At 37.1% G+C, this 13,184-nt stretch overlaps 1 protein-coding gene across 1 annotated transcript in view; it reads left to right on the forward strand.

Moving 5' to 3' along the window:
- DOK6 (docking protein 6) overlaps positions 1–13,184 on the forward strand; it is a gene marked incomplete at both ends in the record, with an annotated part of 242,930 nt that overhangs the window by 118,987 nt on the left and 110,759 nt on the right. The gene's annotated exons all lie outside the window — the stretch shown is intronic.

Here is a 13,184-nt window from a genome sequence, read left to right on the forward strand (position 1 = left end):
GGCATATTTGAAAAAGTGCATTTTAAAATAATATCTCAGTGTTATCATATGATGATTGCATGATGTAAAATCCAAGAAATGAAGTGAAACAAAATTCAGGAGACTTGCGGAGGAGGTAGATTGGAAGTGTGTAAGGTTATGAATTAAGTGGATTTTAGATCAAATCTTGCAAACATTGGTATGCGCATCCCATCACGAAGGATGGATTGACAGACTGAGTTTTTTAATTTAAATTTAAAAAACAGACTCATAGAAAATCTTTAAGAAATTATCAGATAAGTAGTTCACATTAAAGACTTCAGTTTTTAATATATAGAATTAATAGTCACTCCATAAAATGATTAAAAATCAAATGCAAACATTTGAATTGTATTTGCCTACACGCAAATTCCCCTTGTTCTCTAATGAAAAGTTCTGATTCCTTCCCTAGAATGGTTATGATACAGGTAAATTTGAAAAAAACCCAAACCTGTCAGCAATCATAACTTCAGGATTATTTCACCAGAGAAGGCACCAACCTAAGCAAGTTCAGTGTATCTGGCCCACTCACTCTTCTGTAAGAAGCATGATACAATTCCTTAACCTTGAACCCAGTTGTGTATACAGGGTGCAGGTGCCATAAGGTGCTAACAAGATGCCAGTATGAGATGCTCTACCTTAAGGCTATGCTCTGTACAAAGGTGTGTTTTGAGTGGATGGAGCCTTGAGCCAAAGACTGAAAGACAGACGGGTACCCACGATACTGTAGTAGGTGTCTGCTGTGGACCTTCTCGTCATCAAAAGCAGATTAAGCACTCTAAAGACAAATAGAAATGGTTAGAAAGATACTCCTGTTGCCTTTAAATACATTGAGGAGAAAAAAAGTAAAGTTGTTATTAAGTTACAAGGTGACCTTCTCACAAGAACAAATATAGACCGTAGGCCCAGTGTCCGTCCGTGTCGCTACGGCCATTCAAATAGCAGGAGCAACACAGACTGAAAATTTGTAGGAGTTAAAAGTAGTGAGGTTCCATGCAGCCTCACAGAAATCCTTCCCCATTCTCACATGTTGGGTTTTTTCCTGCACTCCACAGTATATTATCAAGCAAATGGAGAAGTTCTTTTAACTCTGGGTGCTAGCTACTGCTCGCTTTCCCTAATGCCTTTTTTAAAAAGGTTGTTGGGATGGGGTTTGTGTGTGTTTGGTGGTGGTGGTTGGAGTTTTCTTTTCAGCTAAGTGCTCTGTTAGTTTTTGTATAGATACAGCTATGCTCAGACTAACCTATCTGTTGACAAGCAGTTCTTCCTGCGAGCCTCATGTCTGTAATGTGTCAGAAACCCAAGCGTCTGCACCAAGGAGTTCCAAAATGCCTTATAGACTCACTGTAACGTTGTAGGTATGATGCAGTGAGCAGTGGTGGCCGTGCAGGTCCAGCAAGAAAATATAAGTGGTGGATATGAATGCTGATTAAAACCAGAAGTTTGTGGTGCCGTTGTGGAAGTTGTCAACTTGATGAGGATAGTGTCTGAACAATAGCTAGCTTTCAAGAAAGGAAGTTTCCAGATTGCACTAGGTCAATGACAGACCATATGGGAGAGAAATTTCTTTAGTGAAGTTAGCAAAGTAGTAAGTTATATAATTCCCTGGCTCTTCTAGGCTCAGTGGACAGGTTTGTGTAAAATTTATTTTGATTTCTAAATGACACGGTGTGAGGAAAATGGAAGAACTTGTAAACCTGTTGATAAAATCAAAATGAGAGGCTGCAGATAACATGGATCCAGAGACAAGAAGAACGGAAAAAATTAGGGCTGAAAAAGATGATTTCAGTAATTTAAGTATAGAATGAGATACAGCATGAGGAAAAGGGGAAAATGACAGGGAAATTTTTGAAATGCAACTGTGAAAAATGCAGGCATACTCCAAGATACTCATATTTGTCTGGCTTCCCTTCAGTACAATGCCTCATTTTGTAGAGAATTAGAAAAATTGAAGGGGGTTATTTCTTTCCAGGCGTGCATGAACTGCAGTTCTAGAGTCATTGCAATCATTATTTTTAAGAGATTATACTCTGGCATTTCCATAAAACTTCCACTGTTCAAGTCCTGGGGAAAATAGAACTGGGGTATTGCAAAAAAATAGATCAGTTACACTCTTCTGGTTTAGGGGGTTATCTGTCTTTACACTATATAGATGAAGTTTAACTGATACTAGAATTCTTGCAGGTTTTTTGGGTTCAAAACACTATTTTAATTTCTTGAATGTCTTGCTAATGTGATGGTTACCTTGATAAAAGCTTTTTTATACATCTACCTCATAAGCAGTCTTTTTTCTTCTATATTCTTATGCTGTCAATTTTCTGAGTGCAGTCAAACTGCATTAGGTAAGTCTTGTTACAACTCTGCAAGAAGATGAGTGTTGGTGTCAAGTTACAACGTGTAATACATTTTTTTAGTTCTATACATATTTTTTCCTTGTAAATCTGTTTTCACCATTTGTTGGTGTTGCCTTCTTCTCTTTAAAAGATTACATCACTGCTACCATTTTAAAAAGACACAAATTTGGTTCATTTTTATACTGAAAAAGCTTTTGGGCTACTGCCAAATTATTACTGATTATGAGCTGAGCTTTTTCTCCTTGTTATTTTTCACAAGCAAAAATATTCTGTACTTGAAGAATTTGACAGATGTCAGTGGAATATTAGATGTAGTTCATGTCACTGTATCCTTTGACAGCTAAGAAGCCTGGAGGTTTTGAATAAAACTTACAGAGAAACATTGAAACTTCTAGATGAAGCATCAGTGATCATACCTGCTGTTACTACTAACAGTACAAATGGCTACATAAGCTTCTAAAACAACCAGATTAAATTTCCCATTTTCATTGTTAGTTTTGTGAGTTTGAAGCTCCAGGATCATGGAGGTGGTGGAAGTGAAGAATAGCTTCCCAAATGCAGTTTAGGTACTGGAAAGAGAAATACAAAGTTCAGCTTTTGCATGCAGAAAAATAATACTCCTGTATAGGTATGGTATATTTCCCTGTTAAAATTGCAGGGTTGTTCTACGAAAAATTATGGCACTGCCTTTTCCATTATCTGTTTCTGATTATTTTTTATACACTGAAGTGGCCTCACTTATATCTCTGTAAAGCATACGATTCATCAGAGGTCGGATGCATGTTCTCACTTCCACACATGCCACAATATTTTGACATCCCCCCCGAAAAGTGAAAAGATGGGCATTGCATGACATTAAATATGTTGCTCTGGATTCTTACATTTCTTACATTCTCTCTTTTTTTATTATATTTGAAACAGCACTCACTTTTCAGAGTAAAGCTCAGTTTGAGTCGTACCTATAAAGGATAAAGATTATATTCTAAGATTACTATTTAGGAAGTAAAATTCTTTTTTCTTTTTTTTTTTTTTGTCCTGGGCAAATAGTTCCCTTCTCAATAATAATGACTTTTATGTCCTAATTTTGTCATGTTTACCTAAAAATATGACTTTTTTGTTACAATTTTAACATCTATAAATTAGAAATATTTGGATTGATATTGGCAACTCATGCCTGGTTGCCTTCCTGTTGGTCCTTACTTTTCTTTAGTTGCCTGTCTGAACTGTATTTTTCTGACACACATTGATAATATGTATAACTGCCAAATGAGAGGAATGCAGAATATATTACCCTGTCTTCAGATCATGGGCATTGATGGAACAGGTGCTAGACTGTTAACTTTCCATCCTTTTCACTCACTTTAGGTTATTAATCAAGTGCAAACTTCGTTCTAAAATTCATTAGTATTTAAAAGAAAATACCTTGTGAAGACAAGCTCATATGCTTTTGGGATGTTTTAGTAGAATTGCCAGCTGCTAAATTTGAAACGGCACAAAGCGGCCATCATCCCTTCAGCACTTCTCCCTGGCAAGCCCCTGAGCTGAGAGGCACTGCTGCACTCTCAGTTTGTAGGGCAAGTGGGGGACAGCAAGGAGACAAGAGTAACATCCAGCCTGGCAGAAGCAGCTGAGGTAGGATGAGTAGGAAAGCTGTAAGATTTCTAACTGCCGAAACTGGGAAAGGTAAAGTTTCTCTGGGACTGCAGTATGGGAATTTAAGGCTATATTTAAGGCTTCTGGGGTGAAAACATTAGGAGGCTGGAAAATATTCTCTCTCTCTAAAGTTTCATCAGACAGCTGCAAGGCATGTAAGGTATTGTGTACTGCAGGTGTGATAAGCATTTAGTTGCCCTTGCTGTTCCCTTGCTATAAACTTGTCTGGACACACTTTAGTAATGTTTAACACAGTGGATCTAGATAAGTAGAAACATTCTGTACTATTCTTTCTTCCTGGACAAATATGTTGAAACATAGAAACATTCTGTATTATTCTTTCTTCCTGGACAAACACGTTGAAACGCAGACACTGTAAGTGCTTTCCTTATCACAGATTTACTCAAAGGGACCGAAATTTATATGAAATACAAACTGTTCCCATAGGAACAAAAGTCAAGCAAGATAGCTAGTATAATAGCGAATCATCCATTTTAGCATGTGTGTAGGACTCATTGAGTGTAAAAGAGGAGGAAAAAAATCTTCCTGCAGCTGTTGAGCAACTTTAGAAAAGAATCAGAAGAAAGCAAGCAGATTTCAGTTTCATCTGGTAGTTGATGAGAGGTCAGCTGAATTCGGGGTTTGGAGAGACTAAGATAGATACATGAATCTCAGAGTCTCTGCCCTAGAGGTTTCTCATACTGTTACCTTTCCCAGTAAGCACTGACTCTTTACCTTAAACTGAAATTTGAAATTATTAATACTTCCTGTATCTTTATATAATAAGATTTCTTCCTCATCCCGTTTTTGAGATTCCAATGGATTTGATAAATATACTGTGCAATAAATAACTGATAGTTCTGTGAAAAAAAGATACACAAATACTGTTTTATCCCTTATATAATTCACGACATAACTGAATTATAATGGCGGGTACAATCATTGTTAGTCAATAGTGTGAAAGTCCAAATCTACTTCTTATCATAGAAGCATGTGTTATTAGAAAATAAGGCAATAAGCCACTACCAATTTTAATGTGCATTCATGCTATGGATCCCACAGTGTCCGTACACCATGCTTTTAAACATACTGACTTCTTCTACACTGCCAAAAAGTATTCACACAGATATTTTTTTTCTGTATTACAGAAACCCATCTGAGAACCTTGAGAAATTTTGTGCATAAAATTGCTTCACATTTTGAGTTGTGATTGTTAGCAGTTTTCGGAAGAGGGTATCAAAGTGCAGCTTCATTAACTGAATGGCAGATGAATGTAACAGTCTGGAAGAGAATCTTAGACAGAGAACTTGTCCCCATATTAAACATCTGCTATAGATATATTTATTGATACTGAATCTGGCTTCACTAAAATATCCATGTGTGACGTTAGAGTATGGCTTTGCAATTGCTATTACCACTAATAAACATGAAATTTTTAAAAAAATATTCAAAGCAGAGAAAAGTTTCTCTTTCTTCCTCTTCATCCACTTATTTTCTGTGTATTTAGATGCATCTTTTCTGTGGCTTTACCTTGGCATTCATAAGAGAAATTGCTCTGTTGGCTTTCCACACACTATATGAGAATAGATGAACTGTGTTCTCAAGCAGGTTTAAATACAAGTCATCATCCTCCTAAAAAAAACCCTGCTCATTCAACTTGCTGCATGTTTGGTACGATGTAGAAGCTAAAACCACCCCAGGATTGTTTTTTAACTTGTTCTTACATTTAGGAATCATGTTATGAAACAACAGGTTGAGTTCAAAAAGGATGAAGTTTGCAAACAAATTGCATGTTTTCATTTGAAAAGTACCTTTAAAAATCTATGTTAATAAGCATTCTGGTATTTGCAGAACAGATCATGACAAGTATTTGTCACTGAACATTAAGCAAAGTAATTTTTTACAGGCTTTCCACAATATTAAAGGCTTGGGATTTTTTTAAAGACCTTGCAACATTGTCATTTATAGTTAAGGTTGTTTTTCCTCATGCTGTTCAGTTTCTTAGGCATGTTACCGGGTTGTTATTCTGTTGACTGTAGAACTGAATTCTTAATTATCAGAAAGTACAGAACAATAGAAAGTAGATCTGAGCAGGAAGAAAAAAAAACCTAAAGAAATGACCATTGCCTGTCTATATTAATGATAGAAAATGATGCTGGAAGTAATCTTGGGAAGCCTCCCTATCCTAGGGAGTTACGAGATATATCTTTTTATAGGTATATATGTGTGTTATTGTATATATGGATATAATTCCTGGTAGATTATGTCTTGATTGTTCAGGGTTTTTTGAACATAACTGAAAGAAACAGAAATGTATCAGTGTAGAGGCGGAAAAGAGAATGGCATGGCAGCATATAGTTGAACCTAGAAGAAAAACCTGTCCTTTCCATCTTGGTTAATCTTTCTCCTGCTGTATTGTGCATGTGGTAGTCTTTAATTGAATAATTTGTTATAGGGGCCTCTGCTGTGGTAGGTATTTTGGAAAAGAAGTGAACGATACTTAGAGTTTTAAGAAGTTTTCTGTAAACCCAGGAGAAATGGATTCCATTTCTTTCCTAGGCTTATAGTGCCTATCACCTAGAACTACAGAACGTAGTAGCATACATTGGTAGAGTTTCAAATTTGCTACTTCCTGTATTATAAAGACTGCAATTGAAAAATAGATTTTATAAAGGGTCTTGTAAGAAGGAAATTCAAACAAGATGTTTTCCTTGGAAATTCAGGCAGGATTCCAGAACCTGATTATTGTAGTGTAGCTGTGCTTTTAGGCTTTTAGGCTTCTGACCCCCATCAGCATGATAAAACTGCCCTTGATGCTGCAGCCGTGGATTCTTCAGCAGCCTGCCAGGCAGTCAGGCGTAGAGATGGGTAGATTTCTGACAGTGTATTTAGGTCTCGATGAATCTGCATTTAGTCAGAAAAGCCCAACTAGCTCGAAGGATAACACACTTTGAAGAGAATCATCACTGCCTTGAGACTTATCCTGTAAGACCTTGCAGAAATACTAAGATGTGCCATATGCAAAGGGTTGTATTTTTCAGTTTTTTAGAACCAGTCTTGGCTGCAAGCCAGGCTGCTGCAAGCCAGCTCTAGGGTGTAAGTGATGCAACTTTATGTTAGGAAGCCATCATGCCTCTGGAAATATCCCATGCTTTACATCTGGTTTGTAGTAGTCAAAATAGAGACACGATCACCTGCTCTTACCAGTAAATATATCAGACCTGTGAGGAGGCAGGGCTTGTTCAGTGACAGTTTTTAGAATGTCTTGTTAGATAAGTCTGCACTACCTCTTGTTTCCAACATTCATATCTAGGACCCACAGAACATGTTGTAATGGGTTGACATTGACTGGCCACCAGCTTCCCACCAGGCTGCTCTCTCTCCCCCACTCCTTAACAGGGCAAGGGGAGAAGATCGGATTAAAGGCTCATGGGTCAACATTAGCACACAAGTTACTGAAACAGGCAGAGCAGACTTGAGGAAGATTAATTTATTGCCAATGAATAGTAGAAAAGTGAGAAATACATAAGTAATCCCAACAGCCCACTCCAAAAAACACCTTCTACCCGCCCTTCCCTTCTTCCCAGGCTCAACTTCACTGCCAGCTCTTCTGCATACTTCTCCCAAGTGGTACAGAGGGACAGAGCATGGGCATTGCAGTTCATCACTTTTCATGTCTGCCACTCCATCCTCCTCATGTTTTTTCTCTGCTCCAACATGGAGTCCTATATTGTACTATATAGTCTTTAATAAACTTCTTCAACTTGGATCCTTTCCAAGGTACAGTTCTTTAGGAACAGATTGCACCAGTATGCAACCCACATGGGGTTACAGGTCCTCACAGAAAACCTGCTCCTACATGGGCTTCTCTCCACAGACTGCAGCTCCAGACAGGAGCCTGCTCCACTATGGGCTTTTCCGGGTTGCAGCTTCTTCAAGGCACATCCACTTGCTTCAGTGTCTGTATCTGCTCCACTGTGGTTATCCACGGACTTCAAGGGGACAGCCTGCTTCACCATGGTTTCCACGGGCCGCAGGGGAATTTTTGCTCTAGTGCCTGGACCACCACCTCCCACTCCTTCTCTGGTCTTTGTGTCTGCAGGGCTATTTCTCTCACATTTTTTCCTCACTCTTCCCTATCACACACTGCTGCTCAGTGCTTTCACTTTATCTGAAATGTATTCTCGTAGAAGCACTACCAGCATTGCTGATGGGCTCCGCTTCAACCAGCTGGAATTGGCTCCTTCCAACATTAGAACAGCTTCTGGTGTCTCCTCACAGAAATCGTGCCTGCAGCACCCCTTATTGCCCAAACCTTGCCATGTAAACTCTGTACATACATAAAGAAATATTGATGCATTGAGGAACTGTTAGCAAATAAGCAAGTGTAAGATAACCCTATGTAAGTGTTTATCACTTATTATGGTTCTCTTTACTTTAGGATAATTTATTGTTATTCAGACTAGTAATGTTAAGGGTCTTAGTTTTTTAGTACTTCTATTTATCACTCGAACTCTTAATCCTTTCTATCTACTCTTCTGAGATGTTACTGGCTTGGTACTAACCTTCCAACACAAAGAACTACTTAGCTGGTAGGCTTCTAGTTCGTTACCTTTTTCTCATATTCTTTTTCCCACTCAAAAACTTTCTGTGACAATAATAGAAGCTATAATTGTTCAACTCGTGCTTATTGTGTTTGAACATATTTCTGATTCCTTTCCTTTTGGAACTGGTGTAATAGCCCACCTGCTCTCCACAAGTTTGCTAACACTGGAGGGGATGACAGGTATCAACTGAGTTAAAGGGCTTCTGATCATCTACATGGAATGCAGGTCCAGTCTCCTGGGATTTGTGAATATGTATCACGTATTGTAAAATGGCATGACTTTTGTGATTCCTGACCACTCCTGAGAACAGCACACATTTAGAGACAGGACAAAAATCATTACATTAATTTATAGGTTGAATTTTGAGTATTGACAGATGATGTATGGCTGGCTGAGCCTAGGGAGAGTTCAATGAATAATATGATAATTTACTGCTCCAAACCTGAAACAACTAAACTGTTTTTCATTCTCTCACTATTCTGCTTGCATTCCATTTGGCTGCTTATAGTGTGCAAGGTATATGGGACTGTTAAATGCTTCAAGCCTTTTGAAACACTTTTCTCATCGAATGAAGACAAGCTAAGAGGAATAGCATATATAAATGAGCACAGAAAGATTTGTGTGCTAATTGTGTGTACTTAATCACATATTCAGCTTCATGTACAGTATAGCCATGAAATGGACAGATTTGGCCACACAAGGGAAAAAAAAAACAAGAATAATTTGGTGTTCACTGTTCATCTATCTTCATATCATTTAGAGAGGTTGCTTGAAATCCACTGCCAATATTAATGTTGCTGTCAACATTAAAACCACGGTGGGCTGCTGAACAGTCAGAGTGATCAGTAAAGCTTATAAATTTGCAATTTGCTGCTGGCTAGCCATGACAACTAAAGCAATTCTTAAGACTGAACCACATGTGGGACTACTACAGGTATATAGTCATGGACAGAGTTTTCTGTGAGTTGTGACCACATGTTCTTGTAGGATCTTCTAGAGTTCTCCCAGCTATCTTCAGAGAAAAGTTACTTAATGTACTCTCACAGCCCACTTAATGTTTTTTAATCTTTTTAGCTGTATTTTATGGGAAAACATATTGCACCATGATTTAACTTTAAGAACATAAGTAAATACGTTTTAAGTAGAAGTAGCTCTAAATTGCATTAATTAAATATGTTCACTTTTCCTGTGTATTTGAAAAGACTTAAGTCTGTAATTTGTCACATCATCAAATAAAAGTAGAAAATGTGCTCTCTTCAGAAACCAGTTAGCAATTGTGGCCTCATAAGTAGCACTCAAAACAATCTTGTGTTCTTACTATCTGGAGAAATATCCATTCCTTTTCTAAATTTTATACACTATCATTTCTCTCTTAAATACCTCTTAACTACTTCCCAGCAGTTTTGCGTTGGTTTCAACAGTAGTCTTATCAAGACTGTATTTCCTGGGCGTAGCCTAATACTACTGAGATTGGCTCCTGGTTTTGTAGTTTTAGCTGGAGTAGTTAATTAATCTTCAAAAGTAGGGTTCAAGTTACAAACATGCAACAGTTTCTTTCATATAATGGTCAAGATTCCCAGGTTTCTGGCAGGTATGCAAATTAAACACAAATACAGCAATTAGCAGAGATTTCAGTTTCTAAATTGTGTGTATCCAGATGACTGAGTTTTTGCTGTTCACAATAATTCATGATCCTGGGGTGAAGTTCCAAGCAAGTCAGCTTTTCTTCTCTTAAAGAGAGGACCTGGCCTTTTCCTTGGTAAAAATAAATCAGAATATTTTCCTGAATGAATTGTACTGTATGAGTAGTTCCTCTGCCAGTTTGGGCTGTTCAGCCTTAAATTCTCCAGAGGTCTTGCACTAAATCTTTTTTATGTCGAATAAGAGAACTCGGTCTGAGGCCGAGAAGCAAATTGTACTTCAGATGTCCAAAGAAGCTCCATAAAGAAAAGGCTTTATCAGTCACAATCAGTGCTCCTCTTAATGTAGTCTTAAAGTAATGTGGTTTTAAATGCAGCGGCTGAAAGTACACTGATCTTCCTTGCATTCAGTCTTAGCTGTATGAAGATTGCACTGAGAGGGGAGAATGTGAACATACTTTTCTGTAACTGCAGTGTGCTCAGGTACGTTCACACAGTGTTTTCATAACAGATACAGAGAAATGAACCTCTTAGTTCTAGAAAAGCTCTCTTGTTTCCAATTTCCCTCAGAAAGCATGGCTGCTTTTAAACTTGTGGTTTAAGCAATTCCGACTGCTTCCAACTGCTATTAAATCTGCCTTGCAAGGTAATCTGAGGCTGAAACCAAACATAATAAATGCAAAAAAAAAAACCCAAACCTATTGAAAGGGGCTATTGGCTGCACAGGTCTTATGAATTTTCATTTTAGTTTTTTTAAGTCATATAGTTAAATCTGGTTTTCTATTTTAATTGGTTTTGAAGCTTAAAAAAATAGTGCAATAATATGCAAATAAGGCGAGTAAGGTGTAGGTGATGGAAAACGTGTTTATTTTCTCCCTCTGCTGAAATAGCACCAGTTGGTCTGAAAATTTGATATAAAAATATGAAAAAAGGGGGCCTATTTTGCAATATTTCTTTAGATTACATTTTTCTCGATTTTTAAAGTTCCAGAAAGCAGAATAAACATCATATTAGGTTTAAATTTTGCAGGTGCTTGGTAGAACTAAGTTTTCAATAGCTTCATAGTAGAGGGATTTTTGTTTTTTTGTTATTAATTTCAGTTGACCAGTCACCTTCTTTAATCTTTCTGCATGCCATTGGTGAAAAGACAATCAACAATTATATTTGGAAAAGTAATGGAAATACTTCCCAACTGTGTTCTTGTTTTTCTTCTAACAAAGCGTGCATATGGTGTCCTGGTATGTGCTAGAGGCTTAAGCTTCATATTTAGTAAAATCCATATGATGTGTAGCAGTCTTCTTGTCATTGTGTGAAGGTTTGAGCCTTACTTTGAAATCGAAGCTGAATATTCATTAGAATTATGAGGAATTTTGATCTGTAGATACATTCACTTACTGGAATGCTGTACATTTTGAAAATCTGGGATGTTTCTTAGTTTTTCCAGGTTTCTATTTGGACTTAATTTTACAATGAATGCCTTTATACCTACAGCAACATAAAATTACTAGCAAGTCTTACTAGGCTATCACTTTACTGGGTAGCCTTAAGGAGAGATTAGCCTGTGTGTTTATGATTATGTAAGGTAAAGTTGAAAAAGTGATAATATAAAGTTCCTTGTTTGTTTTCTAAACCAAACTTTTCCTTAACAATGTGTGTAGTTCTAAACTTAAAAACCAGGCACATTATTGTTATTTTCCTAGTAATGAAAACATAAAACCTAGTCTATTATGAAGCATCGTTTGCTTCTAAACTAGACATGATTAAAAATCCTGAGTTTAGGACAAAATAATAAGCCTACTGGCTAACAAAAAAAAAAGAGTCTTAGAATTACTAAAGGAACAAAGTCTGTCAGTAAGGGGATCATTAATTTAGCTTCCAAACAAGAACAATGCCTCACTAACATTTATTATCTCTGTTCCAACAAATGGGAAATATTTTGCAAAGTGCCCCCCCCAAATATAGCCCTTTGGACTGCTGTAGGGAACTGTCAACTCCATTTCAAAGTGGCACTTGCTCAGTGACAGTATGAATTTGTCTGTATCTTTAAAGTTCTTCATTGGACAAATCTCTCAGTAGCATAGCATTTCATTACAATTTCAAGGGGAAAAATAAATCACTCCTGTAACTGAAGTTTATATACCATAAATAAAACATGAAATCAATATTACAACTGGGTTTTTTTTTTCCTTCCCAGATTTTGTTACGGATAATTTTGACTGGACCTAGCAATTGAAATAATCAAATTAGAGAATTTGCTGTGGGCATATAAAATTAATATGGCTCATAAACGTAAAATGAAAGAACATTTCAATGTGATAATGGACAAACCTGTAGATAATTAAGCCGACTTATCTAGGAAAGACAAGTCTTTGTTAGGTATTTTCCTATAAACATTAATACAGTAGGAATGACAAAATAGCTTACTATGTTGCTTCTGGTTTATATTCTAATCATCAGTGATTGTACCATGGCAGGCTTGCATGAATGTGCAAGGAGGTCAGCCTAAACTTTGCTATAACTTAAAAACACTTTGCTGAAAAAAAAAGGAGAATTGAATTGAATTACGTGTCTGACATTTCTGCCACGATCTCTTCTCTGTACTGATGGGAAATGAATTAATGCAGGAAACTCCAAAAAAAACCCCCAATGTCAATTCAAAATGTTTTTGCTCAGTGACAGTGTGAATCTTTTGCAAGTGTAGTACAACAGCCATGACATCTCTGTGATTCAGAATGCAGTGCTCCCAGCATATGTCACTAGGTATAGCAGCGCTTCCCATTAAGAAATGCTGTCCTTGCTGCTGTTACTTACCCATCAGCAATAAAGTGCAGAGCCACATTATTCTGATACGTGACTTCTCTATGTTATGTTCGTCTAACAGAGATTCCAGTGTGTGCTGGCTAGTTTTCTTA

The sequence above is a fragment of the Gallinula chloropus genome (assembly GCF_964237585.1).
Source record: "Gallinula chloropus genome assembly, chromosome: 2".
NCBI lineage: Eukaryota > Metazoa > Chordata > Aves > Gruiformes > Rallidae > Gallinula > Gallinula chloropus.